We start from the raw sequence: 23,943 nt of genomic DNA, 5'->3' as shown, positions 1-23,943 counted from the left end.
CTTCCGCGGCACCCTGGGTCCGGCCGGGTCCGCGGTGGGGGTCGGGCCCCGCGAGGTCGGACCGAGGGAGGGGAAGGGAAGCGCCTCCGCGAGGCCTGGCCCCTGCGCGCCCAGTAGGCGGGCCCGGCCCAGGAAAGGCACCGGGCACTCCCCGCGCCCTCGTGCCGGCCTTTGTTGTGAAGGGTCCCGGGGAGTGCGGCCAACATGGCGGAGGTCAGCTGAGTGCGGGCCGTGGCGGGGCAGCTCCCTCCTCGCACTAGCCCGCGCCTCGGGGGCCTGTCGGGGCGGGCGGGCGCCTTCGACCTCCCCTCCCTCCCCCGCACCCCTAGTAGCCGTCCCCAGTTGTGCTGCGTTCTTTCTCTGGCTCGGGCCAAGGCTTCATTGTGCTGCGCGGAGAATGCAGTCTCCTCCCTTGTTTATGTCGTTAGAGGAGAGATCGCGTGAACAGCTTGCCAGCAGAGCTCTAGCTTTTATTACAAACCCAGCCTTTTCTAGGTTTCTTTTGTCGAATAGTTTGGGGTCCTTTATTGTATTTCCCAGATTTATAATTCAAGAATTCGGGTAACCTGGGACACAGCGATGCATAGGTGTTTTTTGGTTTGTTTTTGCCGTCTGCCCATTTCTGGGAGGATTCAGAATTTGTTTGCCCTGAATTCAGAGAAGTCCAATTTGTGTGCTTGGAAAGTCAACTTGTCAAAGTCATGGACGTCATGAACTTGGATGTAGAACAGTTCCTAAAGCTTAACATGGGCCATTTCCTGATAAGCGGCTGACAAGGGTAAATTGAATGTTGAGAGCACGGGCTGTGAAGTCGGGCTGCCTGCTTTTGGTTCCAATCCTGCCCCACCGGTTTGTGACCTTGGGCAAGATACTTAACCTCTCAATTTTCTTGTCAAATGACAGCACCTGCCTCTTAGGATTGTTGGGAGAATTGGCGCGATAATAGTGAAGGCCTTACAGTAGTGTGTTGTTAAAATTGTTGCTACTTAGTAACTGTGCACTGAAATTACCTAGCATTGATTGTTGTGTTGAAAGTTCATAGGACGAAATTTGTGAATTCAAGTTATAAATGATTAGAGTTTTTTTTTTTTTTCTTAAGTAAAAAAGTAAGAGGTGGTTTGAATGATAAATTGAGAGGCTTTCTGAGATGGTAGGATTTGAATGGACAGATCTTGTACTCTTTGGAATTTAAAAATCAAATTAGATTAAATTCAGATATCCTTTGAACAATTCTATATTTGTGGATTAGTTAGCTTTCAAGAATTTTTGCGTTAACTAACTTGGAAAAGTGCAACAGTGAGTTAATGGTGTCAGCCCTCGTTTAGAAGTTACCGAAGAGCAAAATGTATTGTGACAAATGGTGATGGTAATTTATCAAGTAGTTATTGGCTTAAATTGTGGAGCATATTTGGTTAATGTTAGGAAAACTTTGTGATTTTGAGACTCAAAAGTTCCATCTTGTTAGTTTCACCACTAAAGGTACCCTATATAGGCTGTCCTAGGAGCTCTGGTAGCGTAGTGGTTACGAATCGGGCTGCGAACCTTAAGGTCAGCGGTTCGAAACTACCAGCCGCTCCGCGGGAGAAAGATGAGGCTTTCTACTCCCGTAAGGATTTACACCCTCGGAAACCCTGTACAGGGTCGCTATGGGTCGGAACCGACTCGACGGTACTTAACAACAACAAGGAGAGGTTTGTGGGTTTGAATTGCTGACCTTGTGGTTAGCAGACCAGTGCTTATCCTACAGCATCATTGTTAAGTGCCTTCTAGTCGGTTCCGACTCATGGTGACCCTGTATAGAGTTTCTAAGGAGCAACTGGTGGATTTGAACTGCGGACCTTATGGCTCTCAATCCAGTACTGATCCTACAGTGCACTAGGAGCCACAGCATCATAGAAATTGGTAATTTAATAGAGGGTGTCTTGGTGTGGCACTGTGGGTTAATGCAAAGTTGTTTGAATTGCAAGTTGGTGGTTCAAGCTCACCAGCTGCTCCTTGGAAACCCTTTACAGGGTCACTATGGGTTGGAATTGACTCAACAGCACTTTCAGTTGGCTCCGATTCATAGTGACCCTGTATAGGGTTTCTGAGGAGCAGCTGGGAAGTTTGAACTGCTGACTTTGTGGTTCAAACCAACTTTGATGCCCAGTGCTTATCTTTTGGTGCCACACCAGGATTAGGTTTTGTAATCTGGAATGGTTAGTTGCAATCCTAACCCAGAATTTTTTTTTTCTTTAGATATGTTACAGAACAGGCTTTGTACCCTTTTAGCATCTTTCTAACATAAGTTATTAACAGCTTAGTATTTTAAACTGAAGTATGAAGTCTGGAATAATTAATAGATATGAAAATTAACTTTTCGGGATAAATGTTCTACAAAATGCAAATCAGTATGCAAATTCATTAATATCTGTCAGTAGAATGTTATATTGTTGTTAAGTGCCATTGAGTCGGTTTGGACTCATAATGACCCTGTGTAGGGTTTCTGAGGAGCGGCTGGTGAGTTTGAACCATTGACTTTGCGATTCACACTGACATTACAGTCCAGTGCTTATCTTTAGTACCACATCAGTCTAAAATTAATGTAAGTTACAAGGGAAATCAGACATAAGTGTGGCGCTGTGGGGTAATGCACTGGACTGCAAAGTCTGAACCACAAGATCGGTGGATCAAGCTCACCAGATGTTCCTTGGAAAACCTATACAGCGTTGATTTGAACCAGAGCCAATGCTACAGCACTTAACAACAGTAGCAGTGAAGAATAGGACTTTATTTTCAGCAGTAATATTTAAGATTAGTGTTTTGAAAACAGGTCTTACATAGTGAGGATGACAAATTAGTTTAGTAAATTAGTTTAGTAACTTTGTATAATGCTCAGTGATCACTTAAATTGTTTCTAAAGCAATTAGGTGTTGGTTAATTTTTTTATTTTTTTTACTCATTCTTAGGGTTGCAGATTGTTTTCTTTGCCTTATGAGATAACCGCAAGGTTGGTGGTTCAAACCCACCAGCTGCTCTTTGGAAACCCTATACACGGTCACTATGAATTGGAACCGAGTCGGCTGTACTTAACAAAAAATTTTGGATTTTTTTTTTTTTGTGTGTGTGTACAGATCTTACTTTAGACAAATCCAGTGTAGGAAAACCTCAGATCCTCATCCCTCAAAACAGACAAACAAAAACCAGGAGTAATGATTTTTCTTCTGTACAAAAACTCTCCTTAATGGTATTATTATGTTAAATATCTCTAATGCACTGTAATTATATGGTTTTTGTAACTTCACTTCCATAACTATATTTACTAAAGTGTCTGCTCTATATAGTTTGTTCTTTCTTGTGTCCCCAATGCCACAGACTTAATACATACATGTTTCCTGACCTCCCTATACATATGTTGATGGAATTTAGAGTTCTTTGCTTGCTAAACCTTTATATTCTGTTGCCTGAAGGGGTGTGTATGAAGGTACTTCAGATTTACAAGTCTCAAACTAAAATCTTTATGTTTTCTGACCATCCATGTCTGTTAATTTCTCACTCATTCATCAAGCCCTATTTTTTTCTCTTGTCTGGCTATCTCAGTCTTAGATCTAGCTTTTTTGTTTCTCTCACTCACCGTTTACATTTAATCCTTTTATTCTATCTGTAACCTGGTGTGGTGCTGTAAGATAAGCCCTGGACCTCAAGGTTGATTTGAATCGGAAGATCAGCGGTTCAAACTTACCAGTCGCTCCTTGGAAACCCTGTGCAGTGTCGTTATGGGTCAGAAGTGACTTGACGGTACTTTGCAACAACAGCAATAGCCAAACTTCTCAGCCCATCAAGTCAAATCCAACTTATCCTTTGGAATAAAAAAAATACAACTGTTTTCTGTGGTTTTTGTAAAATTTTATGGGAGCAGACTTCATCATCTCTCTACTGTGTAGCAGCTGGGGGGTTTGAACCGCTGCCTTTTGGTTATTAGTTTATTTCTTAACCCATTTTATCATCAGAGTTCCCCTCTACCTTCTAAATGGAATGCACGGACATGTCAGGATCAGTCCCTGGAGAAGGACTCCTCCAGTTCTTTCCACTGAAGTTTAAGTGATCTTTTTAACAGTTGAGTCTGAAATGGTTTTTGCTATTGTTAAGTGCCGTTGACTCATAGTGACCCTATATAGGGTTTCTGAGGAGCAGCTGGTGGGTTTGAACTGCTAACCTTGAGGTTAATAGTTCAGTGCTGCTCCTACAGTGCCACACTAGAAGTCCTTCATTATAAAGTCCGAGTTCTTACATGTATATAAGCATTCCTGAGCTGATTACTCTCCATTTTTTACTTGCAAGTTACTAAATATAACGTATCTTCTTCCTACTGTTGTTAATGTCTTTGAGTCTGTTCTGACAGCGATTCTGTATAGGATTTCCAAGGAGCAGCTGGTAGGTTAACAGTTCTTCCTACTAAAGGCTATAAAAGGAGCCCTGGTTGCACTGTAAGATAAGCACTGAACTGCCAACTGTAGTGCTGGCAGTTCAAACCCACCAGCTGCTATGAGGGAGAAAGATGAGGCTTTCTGCTCCTGTAAAGATTCACAGTCTTTGGAAACCCTGTTGTTAGTGCTGTTGAGTCAGTTTTGACTCCTAGGGACCCTGTAAAGGGTTTCCAAGGAGCGACACACCATCATTCTGAGCCACAGGGATTTTATGAGTAGAATTCAACTTGATAACATTGGTGGTGTAGCAGGCTAAGAATTCGGCTGCCAACCACAAGGTAGCACCTACCTGCCGCTGCTCCTATGAAAATGTACCTGTCTTGATAAAACCCTATGGAGAGTTCTCCTGTCATGTAGGGTCACAAAGACTTGAATTGACTCAGTGGCAGGGTGTTTTGTTTTGTTTGGATGCCTCCTCAAATAGACAAATCTCTCTAAGGACTTTGTATTAGACACCCTTGTTTACCTTGGAGTTAATACTTTTTCTGGCATGTAGTTGGTGCTCAGTAAATATTTGATGAATGACTGACTAATACCTTCACACTCCCCTTAATATTCTTTTCAGCCTTATATCATGCTTTTCCTTTTTGCCCTACTATGTAGTCTAGTCAAACTGGATTCTTTTTATTCTTTTTGTTTCTTGAACATTGTTTCCTTTAGCATCTGATTGTATTTAATCCCTTCAATGGTGTGGTGCTCTGGGTTAATGTTCTAGACTGCAAAACTGTTTGAACTTCAAGGTTGGTGGTTCAAGCTCACCAGCTGCTCCTCAGAAACCCCTATACAGGGTCTCTGTGGGTCGGGATTGACTTGACAGCACTTAACAACAACAATGTTCTGGTGTGTCTTGATATGGCACTGTCGTATTATAATAAAGCACTGGACTGCAAGGTCGTTTTGAACCACAAGGTCGGTGGTTCAAACTCACCAGCTGTTCCTTGAAACCCCCCTATACAGGATCGCTATGAGTCAGAACTGATTTGATGGCACTTAACAACGTTTATCTGTGCTACTTAACCTCTCTAAGCCTTAGTTTTCATTAGTACAAGCACAACTATTAAGCTGATTGTTGCCTATCCCCTTTTGTTCCCCTCCCAACACTTCCTAATACTGGAGGGGCAGTGTGGTTCAGTGATTAAGAGCACAGGTCTTAAGCTGTGGACCTGGGAATATCTCTTGGCTCTATCACTGATTATTTATGTGCTCCATGAGAGCAAAGGAGTGCCTAACACATGTTGTTAAGTACCCGTGGAGTTGGTTCGGACTCAGTGACACCCTACACAGGGTTTCCGAGGCTGCAAATCTTTATGGGAGCAGAAAGCCTCATCTTTCTCCTGTAGAACAGATGGTAGTTTCGAACTGCTGACCTTGAGGTTAGCAGCCCGGTTCATAACCATTATGCTATCAGACAGAGCTCCTTTGCCTGACACTTGAAAGTACTTAATTATTAAAAAAAAAAACTTACTGAATGTTACTTTGTCAATTAGGAGCCATGGTGGCATTGTAGGATAAGCACTGGAATGCCAACAGCACGATTCACAGTTCAAACCCACCAGCTGCTCCTCAGGAGAAAGATGAAGCTTTCTTCTCCCATGAAGATTGACAGCCTTGGAAGCAAGGGTTGCTATTAGTTGGAATTGACTTGATGGAAATGGGATTTGGGATTATTATTGGCTTTCATTCTAATGGAGAGATGGAATCCTGGTGTGATGCTGTAGGATAAACACTGGACTGCAAGATACTTTGAATGGCAAGGTCAGTGGTTCAAAATCACCAGTGGCTCCTCAGAAACCATATACAGGGTTGTTATGAGTCGGAACTGATTTAACAGCAACAATGGGGAAATGCTGTTGTTAGGTGCCATTGAACTGGTTCCGACACATAGCAACACTATACACAACAGAACTGATCCTGCGCCATCCTCACAGTTGTTATGTTTGAGGTTGTTGTTGCTGCCGCTGTGTCAGTTTTCCTCTTTTGTTGTGGGTTTCCTTGTTTTTGTTGATCCTCCACTTTACCAAGCATGATGGACTGATCCTTCCTGATGTGTCTAAAGTACCAGAGACAAAGCCTCGCCAATATCACTTCTAAGGAGCATTTGGGTTGTACTTCTTCAAGCATTGATTTGTTTGTTCTTCTGGCACTCCCTGGTTCTTTTAATATTCTTCTCCAACACTGGTAATTCAGCTGCATGGAATCTTCTGTGGTCTTCCTTATTCACTGTCTTTTGCATGCATATGAAGCCAGTGAAAATACCATGACTTGGGTCAAGTGCATGCACCTTAGTTCTCAAACTGACACTTTTGCTCTTTAACATTTGAAAGAGGTCTTGTGCCCCAGATTTGCGTAATGCTGTCCATATTCTGATTCTTTGATTGCTGCTTCCGTGAGTGTTGACTTTGGATCCAAGTCATTATGTTATTTATTGGTCCAGTTGTGAGTATTTTTGTTTTCTTTACATTGATGTGCAACCCATACTGAAGACTCTGGTCTAAGTCCTCTTCATTTCCAACAAGCAAGGTTATGTCATCTGCAAATCACAGATTGTTAATGAGTCTTTCTCCAATACTGATTCCATACTCTTCATATACTCCATCCCCTCAGATGGTTTGCTCTGTGTACAAATAGGAACGTGTGGTGAAAGGATATATAACACAATGTTCATGCCATCAGGAGATAAGGACAGAATAAAAATAATTATAAATTGTGATATGTACTTCAAAAGAGATGTACTTCAAAAGAGTTCGTGGAGAAATGACATTGAAAGACAATGGAATTTTCCCACAAACTGATTGAAAGCTCCCTGCCACAAAACAGTAAAGGAGTCTATAAATGTTGCAGTTGGAATAATGAGGCTGGAGGGGTAGAAGTCTGAGGTGGTTATTGTTAACTGCTGTCAAGTTGGTTCCGACTCTTAGCAACCCTGTATAGGGTTCTGAGGAGCAGCTGGTGGGTTTGAACAGCTGACTTTGTGGTTCTCAGTCCAGTGCTGATCCTGTAGTGCCACACTGGAAGTCCAGAGCTCATTTAAGTATATAAAAGGATAAGAAGGAGCTAGCCCTTTGAAGAGGAGAGGAGAGAGCATTAAGGAGTTAAAGGTGATAGCCCTGAGTCAGGAGTTTAGGGAAGGGTGGGTTATTGGAGCAAATGGTTAGTGATTTGAAGAGGAGACTAGATGGGTATCTGATTCTGCAAAGCAAAGAATTTGAATTTGAAGTGTAGTGGTAAGCCTTCTAAGGGTTTTAATTCAAGAAGTTGTTGTTGTTACGTGCCATGAGTTGGTTCCAACCCTGTATAGGGTTTTCAAGGAGAGACTGGTAAGCTTGAACCGCTGACCTTGCAATTCAGATGACTTTTCAGTCTGGTGCATTAACCCACTACATCATAACAGGACTTCAATGAAAGAAGTAGTAATTTGTTTTTGTTTTTAAACTCTTAAGATTGTTTTGGCTGTTTGGAGAATTGCTTGATTAGAAGACTTCTTTTAATCAGTTGTAAACTGGACTGAGATGAAATGGAGAGCAATGGGTAGATTTGAGATAAGTTGAGACAATTCACAGGACTTACTGAGAGGTGATGGATGATGAGAGGTGATATGATTTTGAGAGGTGAGGAAGGGAAGGAATTAGATTTCTGGCTTGAGCAGGTATGTGAATTGTGGTACTATTTGCCAAGATGTAAAAGACCTGGGTGGGGTTGAGTAGTAAGTAGGAGGGTATCAGTAAAGTATGTTGGGTTTGAGGTATCTGTGAGACAACCAAAATGATCCAAATGGGGTAGGAAAATTGGGGATGTGGTGTCATGATCCTGATGGGAGATACTAGATCACGGTCAGAGGCTGGAGGAAATGATCCAGTAGAGAAAGGGAGGGATAGATTGGTGTAAGACAGGTGATAGTGTGAGGTGTGAAAGTGAGAGGACAGTGCTCAGGTATAGGTTCACTTCTATTTTAATGGGGTGGAAAGAAATGGTAGGTAATAAGTGGGCTTGTACACTTGCTGGTGTGGAGTCCAGTGCATATCCTACAGCACCATCCTTCCCGGACCTTGGAATTTATGGGAATTTGTCCTGTAAAGAATTATTAGTGAATTGACTCAGGCAACAGGGTTTAGGGACAACTTTGTTGTAGTTAAATGCTGTGGAATCGGTTCTATATATGGAAGCAGAAAGTCTCCTCTTTCTCTTGCTGGCAGACTTGAAACACAGAACATGTAGTTCACAGTCTAGTGCTTATTGTATGGAGCTACTGTGCTTTGGATGTCTTTTTTTAAAAATGTTTCATTGTGAATTATATGATAGTTTACATTGATTCTATCGTATATTGTTTCATTGCCATGGTTACAATCCCCTCCATGCATCATCAGCCAACCAAAGGCCTGCCCAGCTGCTCCATTGCTCCAGGTCATTGTCTCTGCCTCCATCTCAGGCCTCAGGCATCACTGCTTCTCTGGGTAGAGTCCCGTTCCCGGCTCTTCTCTGTTGATGGTCCTAGGGACCTCCGCTCCTAGACTGGAAAGTTAATCACTCCTTTCCTTGCTATAAAACGTCTACCTTTACATTTCCAACCCTCACAATCAGTCCTGATAACAATTATTCACTATTGTATCACAAGAGACCCGTCTGCATTTCATTTCTTCAGCTTGGATGTCTTTTATTACAGATAGTTTGGGAGTTCAATTTTTATAGACTGAGTTTTGTTTGGGAGTCATCTCTTTTCATGAGTTACAATTCACATACATAATAGTAACAATTTAAAAGTAAACAAATCAGTGGCATTTAATACATGTTGTGCAAGCACCATCTTTATTTAGTTCCAAAACAGTTATTAGTCATTTCCCCTTATCCGCAGTCCTTGGCAACCATCAATGTACTGTTTCTATCGATTTACCTAGTCTGAATACTGCGTAACAAAAAGAATGGTGGTAGTATGCTGTGGAGTCTTCCGATTCATAGCGACCCTGCATAGGGTTTCTGAGGCTGTAACTCTTAAAGGGAGCAGAAAGCCTCATCTTTCTCCCATGGAACACCTGGTCGTTTCTAATAGCTGACCTTGAAGTTCGCATTAACCGCTATGCTACCAGAGCTCCTTACAGAAAGAATATGTGATCTTTTATTCCTGGCTTCTTTCACTTAGCATAATAGTTTCCAAGTTCATTCACATAGCCTGTACCAGTATTTGATTCTGACCTAAGAATATTCCATTGGAGTCCTGGTGTGGCACTGTAGGATAAGCACAAGTTTAGCAGTTCATACCCATCAGCTGCTCCTCAGAAACCCTATACAGGGTCCCTATGAGTCGGACCAATGGCACACAACAGCAATATTCCATTGATGCTTTGATTTGTATATGAAGTCACAGCAATTTATTAGGAAAGTATAGGAAAATAAATTTGCATGTATCATATCAAGCATCAAACTTCTAAATGTAATCCTTTGTTAGCACCAAAATAACTTGTGTTTTATGGAACAGTTGAGAAATACAGAAAAGTGGTGTTTTTATATACACAAACACACAACGATCTTCCATATTATGATTGTCAAAAAGTAACCATTGTAAATATTTTGGTGTAGCTTTAGTCTCTGTGTGTTTCATATATATACTTAAGCCATATATATATTTTTTATCCTTTTCATTTTTAGCCATATATGTTTTAAAGTTAATTTATTTGATCTGATTTGAGTCTTTTAGATATTTTTTTCCATTAAAATTCCACTTGTCAATAATTATACTTGTTTGAACTGTAAAAGCAAAATGATGACTGTTCATCCTTGCTGTTTCCTCCAGTTCTTGGTACTTTGTGTGCCTGTAACTTGGTAGTCTCATCTCTTTTCTGTGGTTTCTGCTTCTAAACTTGACCTTCCTTTCCCTTTTTCCTCACCATAGCCTTCAGTTTGGATGCTCCTTTTCTGTCCCAGTATATGTCTACATGGAGTCTTGGTGTGGTGCTATAGAATAAGCACTGGACGGGTTCTTTCCCTACATCTTTATCAGTCTTTGGATCAAAATCTTGGGAAGCAAATTTATAACTGCTGTTTCCTTGCTAACAATACAAGTCCGAGTCTGACACTGTAGGATAAGCACTCGATCACAAGGCTGGTTTGAAGCACAGGTTGGGTGGTTTCAAACTCACCAGCTGCTTCTTGAATACCATGTACAGGGTTGTTATGGGTCGAAACTGACTGAGGGCACTTAACAACATACAGTTTGTGAAGTCTTTCATACCAAGTTTCTCAACTTCATTTTCCTTTGTTTCTAAAGAGTTTTTCATGCACACTAGAGTTCTAATTTCATGTCTACCAGTTTGTTGAGATAAAAATCACCTTACTTTCCCCTTCCCCCCATCACCTTTCTTAAGCCAAGAGCTTTCACCTAGTTTAGCTGGTGTTTATACTGAACCATCTTTCTTTGTTTCAAAATAACATGCTTCTGTTAATACATCTAGATTTCAGTCTTGGACATTATCTGTTGGCTTTCTTGAACATTATCTTCATGACCCCCTACCACATGAACATTCCCTTCCCATTGCTATATTTTTCTATTTTTACATTTTTATGGCTGTGAAAATTAGTCACTATTGGAACCATGCAGTGAACTGTGATTACTGTTCCTCTGCACTATTTAATGTGTATTCTTTATTAAGCTTTTTTTATTTTTTAAAATGTTTTGCTTTGTTTTTTACTTTCCTTGCTACGTGTTTAAAAGTTCACTTGCGTTATCTGGATGTCATGTTAAGCTATTCTTATGGCATTGTTCTTTTTTATTATCCTTAGTATCCCTTTAACTTTTCTTTTCGGGTGGGTCTTCTGTCGTTTTTGCTCAATTCCCTTGTTTTCAAAAGGTTTGTTCTCCAGGAGCTTCTTGAGAATATGCACAATGGAGATGATGTTTTCAGATCTTGTATGATTGATAACGTTGTTTTGTCCTCACACATTTAGAAAAATTTGGTAATCATTTTCTTTGAGTATGTAAAAACATTATACTGTTGCTTCCTATGTTTTGATGCTACATCTTAAAAGTACCAAACTCAGTTGTTTATTTATTCATTTAAAAGTATTTACTAAGCTTCTGCTATGTGCCAGGCTGTTTTAAGTATTGTTAGGTGCCATTGAGCCAGTTCTGACTAACAGTAATCCCATGTACAACTGAAGTAAACAACTTTGTCCTGTGCCATTCTTAAAATTGTTATGTTTGAGCCCATTGTTTGCAGCTACTGTGTCAGTCCATCTCTTTGAGGGTCTTATATATGAGCACAATTAAATGTTCTGTAATTCCAAATTTTTGCAATGGGAATTCTTCTTCATTTGTTATGATTTACACAGTCAAATGCCTTTGCATAATAAATAAAACACAGATAAACATCTTTCTCATATTCTCTATTTTTTAGCCAAGATCCAGCCAACATTAGTAATGTTCTCTGAATTTCTGGTAGCTCCCTGTTGATGTACTGCTGTATCTGTTTTTGAATTACTTCAATAAAGTTTTACTTATGTGCAATATTAATGTGGTGCTGTGGGCTAATGCACCAGACTGCAAAGCCATTTGAACTGCAAGGTCGGTGGTTCAAACTCGCCAGCTGTCCCTCAGAAACCCTATACAGGGTCGCTATGGGTCAGAACCGATTTGACGGCACTTCACAACAACAACAAATAAATTCTGCATTCTGTTGGAGCACCTTTCTTTGGAATGTGTACAAATATGGATCTCTTCCAGTTGGTTGGCCAGATAGCTGTCTTCCTTATTTCTTGGCATAGTGCTATATCAGCTTGTTGAAAATTTCAGACTGGTATTCTTGTCAGTTCCTGGAGCTTTGTTTTTTGCTAATGCCTTCAGTGTCTAGACTTCTTTCCTTTCTTTAATTCCATCAATTCATATGCTGCCTCCTGAAATGGCTGAACATTGAACTATTCTTTTGGTACAGGGCTTGTGTGTGTATTCCTTTCATTCTTTTGGTGCTTCCTGCATTGATATTTTGCCATAGAATCCTTCAATATTGCAAGTCAGGGTTTGACTTTTTTTGCCTGAGAAATGCTGAGCATGTTCTTTTTGATTTTTAACTTCAGGGCTTGGACATTTCATTATAATTGTCTTCTCCAGCTGTCCTTTGAAAATTTCTGATCAGTTCTTTTACTTTGTCTTTTTTTCCATTGAGTTTACTCTTAAGTTCAAGAGCAAGTTTCAGAGTCTCTTCTGAAATCCCCGTTGGTCTTTTCTTTCCTGTTGTTTTAAAGAAGTTTTTTATTGTGAATTGAATGATAGTTCACATGGGAACATGGGAGAACATCAGTTTTACACTCATTTCATTGTAATGATTACAATCCCCTTCTATTCTTTCTGTGTTTTTTTTTTTTGGTTGTACACAAAAATACTCAGGATTATAGACTCGTTTAAACAACCAAAGGGTACATTCTGCAAGCCTACCTCCTGGCTGCTAGCACACAGCGTTTCTCTTGCCATGAGTCTAGAGTCCTCAGCTGCTCTATCTCTCCATGTCTTCATCTCTGCCTCCATCTTTGGTGTCGCTGCTTCTCTGGATAGAGTCCCACATTCTGCTCCTACTCTTCTACCTTGATGGTCCTAGGGTCCCTCTGTTCCTGGACTGTAAGATTAACTACTTCCCCCTTTATGTTACAAAACTACCTTTATAATTATGACAATTGCAATTAGTCATAACAATTAACTCACTATTGAATCATGAGCATCTTACCCACATCTCCTTTCACCAGACCCTTCTAGACATGATGAAAACTATTCAGTGGGGATTCTGCCTTCCTCTGCACACTGTAAAAGTAAACTCCCTCTTGAAAACTTGTAAGCCAGACACTTCTCCCCTCTGCCCATTTTAGGTAGTCTAAGTTGCTCATCCCTATCAACCCTGTGTACAGAGGGGATGGAAATGATCCTTGATGCCTTGATGTGACGATTCCTCCCTCTCACTTGGTATTTTGAGCTAGTGCTTCCATAAGTATAAGTCAAGTTCATCAAATTGTAGCAATTTACACTTGTTTCCTTTATTAAAAAAATTAAAAAAAAAAAAATCTTCCTCTAGTCGAGTTCTTATCATCAAGCTATCGAAGCTAGATCAGATGGGTACTATCTGCAAGTTTGGGTGTTTTTGTGCATATCCCCTCACTTCATACATATTAGCTGGATGCTTCATTCTCAAGTCTAGCCCTCTGTGGCTATGCCCTTGTCCATGGGCCCAAGTGTCCACACTTTGGACCAGCCAGCCCTTTCTCTTCTCTCGTGTATCTCCAGGTCTACGGGAGTCTATGGAATGTGGTCGAACTCAGCCCATTTCTTCAATGCTGCTTTTCCCCAGCTTCACTCACCAGTAGACCAATGTGGTCACCAGCAAGCTTACATGCTTGTTTATGTGTTCTCATTCAGTTTCAGTCTTGGAAGGTGATTTTTACTGAAGACATTTGATTGCTTGCCTTGATGGCTCCCTGTCATCTTGCCTGTCTTTCTAATGGAAGCAGACTACCACATCTTTGTCCTGTGTAGTGCTTGGTGGAATCCAGTGGCTGACCTTTCAGGTAGCACTTAATCACTGCACCACCAGAGCTCTTTGATAGTTTTCTGACCCACCAAACCAAACCTTTTACTGCCAACAAGTTGATTCTGACTCGTAGCAGCCCTATAAAAGTAGAATTATTCCATAGGTTTTCCGAGACTGTGTAGGCTAAGCAGTGAATCACAGGGTGGCTGTTCAAACACACCAGCTGCTCCTTAGAAACCTAATATAGGGTTGCTATGAGTGGGAACAGACTTGATGACACCTAAACAGCTGTCTTTATGGAATCCAACTGCCGTATCTTTCTCCCTCCAAAAAATTGGTGGGTTCAAACACCCCAACCTTTTGGTCACAGCCAAGCACTTTAGCCACTGTGTCACCAAGGCTTATTTTTATAGCCTGTTATTAAGTGCTGTCATAGTGTGATCCTACGAGCTGCTGGTGGGTTTAAACTGCTAACCTTGTGGTTAACAGTCCAGGGATTATCCTACAGTGCCATACCAGGAGAAGTTAGCAAATTTTATGGCAAAGAACTAGAGATTGGGAATAGCGAAGAGGAGGGGAAAGGAAGGATGGATTAGCAGTGCATATAGAATTAGGAAGTGCATTTGGAGGGCTCAATGAGCAGGACACTGGTTGCAATTTTAAATAGTGGACAAGGCAGGCCTTCTGGAGATGGTAGTAACATGTAAGCATAGATTTCAAGGAGGTGAGAGAGTTGGCTGTGTGGATATACAGGAGAAAAGTGTTTTAAGGCAGAGTTCAAAGGAGCATCTTACTTAGCCTTTTCATAGAAGAAGGCCAGTGTTCATTGAGTGAGGGGGAATGAAATGAGAGTTTAAGTCAAATAGGTAATGGGTACACATCACCATATTGTGTAGGGTCAAGGTTTTACGACTGATTCTGTAGCCAATAGTAAGGTTCTGAGCAGAGCAGAGACGTGTTCTAATATACATTTTAATTGGATTTTTCTGTGTTGTGCTCAGAACATACTGAGAAATAGATGTGGGGTTGGGGATAAGGATAGAAACAGTGGGTGGAAGGATATTGTTGTTAAACAAGTGAGAGACAATAGTGGCTTGGTAGAGTTAGTGAGCAGTAGTCATTTTTTTCTCCTAAATTTTACTTATATTGTTGAGAATATACACAACAAAACCTCTCAATTCAACAGTCTCTGCCTATACCATTTAGTGACCTTGATTACATTTTTCCAGTTTTGCAACCATTCTTTCTTTTGTAAGTTGTTTCTCTTTCATTAACATAAATTCACTGCACTCTACAGTTCCTAGGTAGTCTTTCATGTTGCTGTTGTCAGTTTGATCTCATCTAGATAGACTGTTCCAGACCTTTTTCACTAGTTAAGTTTGTTAGGTGCTGTCAAGTCTGTTCTGAACAAAACACTTTTAGATCCTCTGCCATCCTTACAATGGCCATGCTCGATCCAATTGTTGCTGTTACTATGTCAATCTACCTAACTGACCCTCTACTTTGCCAAGCATGATACATGTTTGCAGCTGTTTTTTTCTTATTTTGAGTTGTGCCCCACCAGCAAATGAAGTTCTCAAAAGCCTTGCTGGATCTATATCATGAAGGTCAACTCTTCTTTGAAGAGGCAGTTCTTCCCCCTGCCATATTTGAGTGCCTTCCAATGTGAGAGGTTCATCTTCTGGCACTGTATCAGACAATATTCCACTGCTCATCGTGAGTGTTTCAGTGGCTAGCCCTTCAGAAGTGGTCACCTCACTGGTTTCCTAGTCTGTCTCAGTCTGGAAGGTCTGCTGGAACCTGCCCACCCTGGATGTCCCTGCTGGTATTTAAAATACCTTTGGCATAGCGGCCAGCAGCATACAAGCCACCACAGTATGACAAACAGAGATGAGTGGTGGAAAGTGAATTATTATTTTAAGATGGCTTTAGAGGGTATTTTTGGTTTAAGGTTTAAATATTATCTCAGGGTTCATCTACCATCTGTCACTCCAGAAAGTCTAGAGAAGATTTGGTGGTTAGATACTTGTGTAATGTTAAGGATGGATTCAAGTGTTTTGGACAGGAAAGATGAAGTTGCCATCCAGTGAGAAGGAGAAGGCTATTGGTAAAGTAGTCTCTGGGGTTCAGAGTTCAACTTTGGCCATCTCCCTCAAGTGGGGATAACCTAGGAGGCAGATATGAACCGGAAGTTAAGATAAAATAATTTTTAAATCTGGACTGGCAATAAGCATTTAATAATAAGTTAAGTGTTGAGAAGACATTGTGCATCTCCTCTGTAAGATTATTTTAAAGAAGACATGACTCAGAGACTAAGTGGTGTGGCTCTGTTCTTACTGCCTCTTAATCTTTATGTTGTTTTTTTTTTAATTTCCTCATCTGCAAAATGGAGATACTACATACTATCTTATGAGGATTAAAAAATTACTTTGTGTGAAGTGCCAGGCACAGGGCCTTGTAGGTAGGCAGGTGCCAAGTTAATACAGCTTCTTTCACAACAAGTTTTCAGACACAACAACAAATTGAAGTTAAAATGCACACAGGTTAAAACAAATTTCTAATATACTCTTACAGTTTAATCTAGGTCTTTTATTTAGTTATTCAGGACAGGACTCCTGTTACTGCTTTATAAACGTCACATACCTGGTCTTAGTTTGTATCCTTAGATCTGTGGTTGGTGGTGATTATTTTTCACAGATGAGAAACTGGAGACATAGAAGATTATAATTTTGTCTAACATAAAGATATTTAGTAAGAGCCAAGTTAGGAATTCAGATTTAGCTTCTGATTTCAACCAAATGCAGCGTTTTTTCTGCTACATATAGCTACGTTTTCAAGGAGCCATGGTAGCATAGTGGATTATGACCTAGACTGTTAGCCTCAAGGTCAGCAGTTCAAATCAACCATTCGTTCCACAGGAAAAAAATTGAGACGTTCTGTTCCCGTAAAGATTTACAGCCTTGGATTTACACAGGGTCACTGTGAGTTGGAGCTTACTCGATGGCACACCACCACCACCACAACTACATTTTCAGGTACACTACTAAAAAATGTAGTTGTTATCTGGGAATCAGTTGGGTTTATAAAACTCTGATATCACAGGCGTAAGAAGTATTTTGTAGTATTTACCTATACTTGTGGCACAAGACCCTTTTAAAATGTTGAAGAGCAAAGATACCAACCAGTTTGAGGACCATGGTATTTTCAATAACTTCATATGCATGCAAAATCTGGACAGTGAATAAGGAAGACTGTAGAAGAATTGGTGCTTTTGAGTTATGGTGTTGAAGGAGAATATTGAAAGTGCCATGGGCTGCCCAAAGAACAAACAGATCTGTGTTGGAAGAAGTGTAGCCAGAGTGCTCCTTGGAGGCCAGGATGGCCAAACTTGGTCTCTCATACTTCGGACATATTGTCAAGAGGGGGAAAGATATGTTTGGTAGAGTGGAGGGTCAGAGAAAAAAAAGGAACACCCTCAGCAAGATGGATTGGCAAGTGGCAGCATCAATGGGCTCAAGTGTGCCAACAATAGTGAAGTTGGCCCAGGATAGGGCAGTGTTTCGTTCTGCTGTGCATAAGGTCGATATGAGTCACCTAACAACCGATACCCAATTTTAAAAGATTACTTTTATAGTAATAAATGAGAGTGGCACTGTGGATTAGGCATTGAGCTGTTAACTGCAAGGTTGGTAGTTCAAATCAACCAGCCACTCAGGGAGAAAGATGAAGCTGTCTATTCCCATAAAGATTTACAATCCATGGCCAACAGTGATAAAAGTATTTACTTGACAATGTGTTACTTTATATCTGTTGTGAATTCTTTTTAAGGTTATATCAAGCAACAGATACATTCTTGCCAAGGATGTTAGGGATGAATGAGGTCTATTTAGTTTTTTGTTTTTTTAAGGTTTTATTGTGGATCGAGTGAAAGTTTACAGAGCAGATCATCAATTTTACATTCAACAAATCATACACCTTGTTTCATTGCAATGATTATAACTCCCTCCATCAGTTAACAATATTTCTCTCTATCTACTTTAGCTTTTTTTAAAAAAACACCACTCAGAGATATATAAAAATTTATACCACCAAAGGGCACAGTGTGCAAGTCAGTCTTCTGGCCACCAGCTCTTAGTCCCTCTCTTCCCATGAATCTAGAGTCCTCAGCTGCTCCCCCTCTCCATGACCCCATCTCTGCCTCCGTCTCTGGCATCGCTGCGTCTCTGGATAAGGTCCTGCATTCTGCTTGTGCTCTTCTCCCTTGATGGTCTTAGGATCCTCTGTTTCTGGACTGTAAGATTAACCACTCCTGTTTTTGTTATAAAACTTTTCTACCTTTACAATTGTGACTGTCACAGTCAGTCATGATAACAATTATTCACTGTTGAATCACATCAATCTTATCCCCATCTCTTTTTTTTAAAATGTTTTATTGCGAATTATATGATAGTTTACATGAGAGAACTTTAGTTTTACATTCATTCTTTCGTATATCGTTTCATTGCCATGGTTCCAATCCCCTCCATGCATCAGCAACCGACCACAAGGTATACCCTGCAAACCTGCCCCCTACACTCCCTCCCCACCCCAAGTCTTGAGCACACAGTCCTTCTCCCTCTCTAGATCCAAAGTCCCCAGCCACTTCATCACTCCATGTCATCGTCTCTGCCTCTATCTCGGGCCTTGCTGCTTCTCTGGGTAGGGTCCCACTCTTGGCTCTTCTCTGTTGATGGTCCTAGAGACCTCTGCTTCTAGACTGGAGAGTTAATCACTTCCTTCCTTGTTCCAAAATGTCTACCTTTACATTTCCAACCCTCACAATCAGTCCTGATATCAATTATTCACTATTGTATCACAAGTGACCCATCTGCGTTTCATTTCATCAGCTCCGCCTAGACGGATTGTTATCCCCATCTCTTTTAACCAGACCCATCTAGACAAGATGAAAACTATTCATTGGGGACTCTTTCTCCCCCCCACACACACTCTTAAACTAAACCCCCTCTTGAAACTTTGTAAGCCAGTCACTTTGTGCCTTTATCGTCCCCTCATTTTATGTAGCCAGTGTCTAAGTTGCCCATCCCTATCTACCCTGTGTACAAAGGGGATAGCATTGATACTTGATGTGAAGACTCCCTCTGTCTCTGTTGGTGTTTAGAGTTACTGTCTTCATGAGTATAGGTCAGGCTCATCAAATTGTACCAATTTACCCTTATTTCCTTGATTTAATCTTCCTCTAGTCAAGTTCTGATTATCAAGCCATTGAGGCTAGGTCAGATAGGTACTGTCCACAAGTTTGGGTGTTCTTGTGTCTCTCCCCTCATTTCATATCAGCTGGATGCTTCACTCTCAGCTCTAGTCCTCTGTGGCTGTCCTTGTCCATGGGCCCAGGTGTCCACACTTCGGACCAACCAGCCCTTCCTCTTCTCTTGCTCATCTCCAGGTGGTTGAACTCAGCCCATTTCTTCATTGCTGGCTTTCCTCCTCTTCCACTCACCAGTAGACCAATGTGGTCACCAGCAAGCTTACATGCCTGTTTGTGTGTTCCCTTTAAGTTTCAGTCTAAGAGAGAAGTTTGTCTTTAGGAAACTTGATTGTTTGCCTTGATGGCTTCCTGGTGAACAGCTTGCTTATTCTTGTAAAAGCCAGTCATGCTGACATTTTTGTTTTGGGTTTTTCCTGATGATATTTCTTTGAAGACGTATTTTAGTGCCAGGCTGGTCTGCTTGTCCTTACTAGTGCGAATGTTCCACCTTAAAAGGTTCTGGATGGGACTCAGGATTCCACCTAAGGCCCTATACTCTGCAAAGGCTTTGCAAGAGGCCTATTTCACTGGCAAGTTCTAGAACCCCTTTTAGGTATTCCAATCAGTTGTAGGTTGAAGATGGGCTTCTTCTAAGTTTTCTGTAATCATGTTTCCCAACATTCCTTTCTGTCCCACTCAAGTGTCTATTTAACAGTAATAGGCAAGGGGAACCAATATTCATAACACTGTCAATCATTTTAGTATTATTTCCCCTCTTCGAGCTATTCCTAGATCCTTGTGTCACAGAACCCTATTGTTCCAAGGTTGAGCATGTATCACTATGTACCTCTGTCCACTTAGGCCATACAAACTATCTTGTTCTGCCGCTTCCTTCACCCTTCTTGTATTGCCCTCCCCAACACCCAGACTAAACCCCCCACCCCAACCCCACTTTTGTGGTTACCTTAGATCCTATTAACTCTTCCCTCCATTTAAAACAGTCTATTTTATACTGTAATCTACTTGACCTTCCCACCATCTGGATCTCTGTTCCTCTGTGTTTACCTTCTTTCACACTGTAATTGTTTTGATCATAGACTCATCTCCAAGATCTTATAATTTTATTTAAATTAAACTGACCTCTCTGTTCTTTTCATTTTATTCTGTTCTTGACTCTTCATTTGTCGACTGAGTTCAGAGTGATGTTGCCATGTACGTCATTCTCTGGTTGTTGTCTGTTCTTGTTGATTCTCAGTCCACAGAACTTCCTTTAGGATGTTTTTCATAGCAGGGGTTGGCTTTGGCAAAATCCCTTAGCTTCTGTTTATCTTGGAATGTTTTGATTAAACCATTGTATTTGACAGCTTTGCTGGGTAGAGGATTCTTGGATGGCAGTTTTTTTCTTTCAGGATTTTATATATGTCTCCCCATTGCCTTCTTAACTGCATGGTTTCTGTTGAGAAATCTGAGCTTAATCTGATATGCTTGCCTTTGTATGTTACACTTCTCTTTACCCTATCTGCTTTCAGGATTCTGCCCTTATCTTTGATTTTGGAGAACTTGATTATTATATGTCTTGGCGATTGTCTTTTAGGGTCTGTCCTTCCTGGGGTTCGTTGAGTTTCTTGAATGCTTATCTTTTCACTTTTCAGGATGTTAGGAAAATTTTATTCCAGAAGCTCTTCAACTATCTCCTCTGTGGACTTGTTTGATTGTTCCTGTTCTAGAATGCCAATAATTCTTATGTTATTCCTCATGTTATCCAACATGAATCTTAGGCCTTCTTCAGCTTTTTTTAAATCCTTTTTGTATTTGTTCTTCTATCTTAGTAGTGTTGAGAGATTTATCTTCTAGCTCACTAGTTCGGGCTTCTATTTCTTCAGTTCTACTCCTTTACCCTTTCGGTGTATTGTCCATTTCTATTATTAATCATTTGGACATCTTTCTGTAGGTTTTGAATTGTTTCCAATGCTGTATCTATTGTATGTGATTGTTTCTGTAGCACTTTGCTGAGTTCTTATTTTTCTCGACTCCATTGTATAATGTTTTGATACATATTATAATAATTTTTCTGAATTCCTTCTTAGGCATTTCCAAAGCCTGCCTATCTTGCAGTATCGAATGTAGGTCTACTTCCAGCTCATTTGCCCCAGTCACTTTATCTCGTTTCTGGACATGTGCTGATATGGTCACCTGCTTCTGTTTTCTGGGCATATTCAGGAGTTATCTGTGGCCTTAATACTTAGGTGTGTATTTTGCTATGTTTTATGGTTTCTTCTGATTGCCTCCAGGTAGATGTGATCAGGAGCTGGGCTTCCCTTTTCACTCTTCTTCTTGAGAAATTTCAAGATGCCACTGTTGGTCATTGTGACATAACTCAGGATTTAATTTTCAGCCTATTTCCTTTTTAGTCTGCCTGTCCCGCTCCACAATCTCTGTTCTGGCCTTTTCCTAATGATAAACAATTCAGTGCCAGCTGTGGCCTTTTTGTGCTGCTGTTTGGTGTTAAGTGGAGACCGTCACTTTAAACTTTGAGGGGATCTGTACACATGAGTACTAGAACCCTCTAGGGTGGGGTGTCCACTCGCTCAGGCACCCCCTCTAGTCACCAGAATGAAGGTTCTCAGAAATTGAGAGACCAATGAACAGAAACAAACAGAAAATAATAAAATTGTCCACATCTTTATCTCCATGGTTCTGTCAGGTGTCTGTGGCTGCTCTGATCCTTCCCGTGCTTGGTTTCGCCCAAGATGGCGCTCCAGGAGCAAATGAGCTCTTGAATTAGTAAGCAGTGGATTTCTTGCTTCTGCTACAAATTTCCCTAGCTGTTAGCCTTCCAACCATCTAAATACTCCTTTATATGTAGTTCAGAGTTCTGGCACCATCTCCTGAGCCTGCTTGGTCTGGTATTTTGTGTTGTTGCTGATGGAGCTCCTCACTGCATTTCCACCCAATCCGCCATCTTGTTTGTTCTCCCAAGGTTTAGTTTTGTACATGCTGTTTTCGTTTACCCAGAATTTCCAGAAATACTCTGATGACCTCTCTAGCGTGGCTTTTGTCCTAGGTGTTGGAGATAGATACCCTGGATGAGTGAAGCAAAGTTTTTTAGTGTTAATTCTTTGTTTAAGTGGAGTAATTGTTGACTGACTTTACTCCTTTTATTCTAAAACATACATTTCTAAATTACTTAGTTTGATTTTTTTTTTTTTTCTTCCAAGTATGTTTCTTAGGAAGGGGACATGGGTGCTGTATTTATTCCTTGAGCTTTTGCATGTATAAACATATTTGGTTGTTGCCTTCTCTCTTTAAAAACAAAACAAATCCAGCAGAAACCCTTTTTTGTCTGATTATAAAAATAATACAAGTTCTCTGTAACAATATCATAAGATGGTAATTTATTCAGACTTATATTGAGACACATGTGAGTTTTTATAGGCCTTTCTTGACATCTTTCTCTTCCCTTGGCCTCATAGATACCACCCTTCTGGGTTTTCCTGGTTTAAGGTGCTCCTTGTTCACTTAGTCTTACTTAGTGTGGGTCATAACTAACATAGCATTAGCGTGAGACCTTTTTTTTTGTTTAAAAAAACCCCCCAAGTCTCAAGCCCCAGCACAGCCTACAAAATCAGAATCTGATTGTTGTTGTTAGATGCTGTAGAGTAATTTTCAGCTCATAGTGACGTCATGTGACAGAGTAGAATGGTCCCATAGGGTTTTCTCAGTTGGCTTACAGAGCAGCTCACCAGGTCTTTCTCCTGTGGAGCCACTGGACCACTGTAGGGCTTCCCTAGATGATGAATTATTGCCATCCAGGGACAGCCTGTACCACTTACTTTGTTGTTGTTAAGTGCCGTCCAATTGGTTCTGACTCATAGCGACCCGGTATAGCGTTTCCAAGGAGTGGCTGGTGAGTCTGAACCGCCAACCTTACCAGTCAAACCGACTTTGCAGTCCACTGCTTTACCCCACTGTGGCACACAGAACTTCCTTTTAGACATTTTCCAGGCATCTCACACCTACTTTGGCATTTTGTCTGTTATCATTTTTCATGATCTTGCATAGTGCCTAATATAGGTGCTGAATAAGTATATTCTGTCTTTTGGTGGAATAGCTGGTTAATATGTTCAACTGCTAACTGTAAGGTTGGAGGTTGGAGCCCACCCAGAGACACCTTGGAAGAAAGAATTGGGGTCCACTTTCAAAGCATGAGCCATTGAAAACCTTATGAAGCACAGTTCTGTTCTGACACACATAGGGACATCATGAACTGGAATGTACTCCAGGCAAACTGGTGGTTACTAGTCTTTTTTGGCAGTTCTAGAATATGGTACTTTGGGTCATAAAATGCAAGTGTACTGTACACACTAGAGTTGGGGGTTTTCCTCTTTCCCGTACTGTGGTCATGCTTGTTCAGACTCTGTCAGGTATCAGGTCCTTTGTTCCCAGCTTTTCCCAATTGATGAACCACCACTGTTCTTAGACTCTTATTCTGTAATTGCTAAGTTCTGAGAATCATTTTCAGAAACAATTGAATTTTTAGGAGAACAAATACATGCTAGTTTTAAAAATACCACATCCCATTGCTACAGGTCTAGAAACTAAAATAGATTTACTTTGTTTTCCTCAGCATTATTTTGTTTATAACCAAGTTTGATTTTTTTTTTTTTTAATTTAAGGTTTTTATTGTGGATTGAGTGAAAGTTTACAGGGCACATCATCAGTTTCACATTCA

At 40.7% G+C, this 23,943-nt stretch overlaps 1 protein-coding gene across 1 annotated transcript in view; it reads left to right on the top strand.

Moving 5' to 3' along the window:
- Positions 1-23,943, top strand: part of SIAH1 (siah E3 ubiquitin protein ligase 1) — a 37,423-nt gene that overhangs the window by 493 nt on the left and 12,987 nt on the right. The window lies entirely within an intron of this gene.

This window comes from Chrysochloris asiatica, unplaced genomic scaffold, assembly GCF_000296735.1.
Source record: "Chrysochloris asiatica unplaced genomic scaffold, ChrAsi1.0 scaffold00204, whole genome shotgun sequence".
In the NCBI taxonomy this organism is placed as follows: Eukaryota; Metazoa; Chordata; class Mammalia; order Afrosoricida; family Chrysochloridae; genus Chrysochloris; species Chrysochloris asiatica.
Note: the sequence above shows the minus strand (reverse complement) of the source record. Positions and strands in the feature narration are given on the sequence as shown.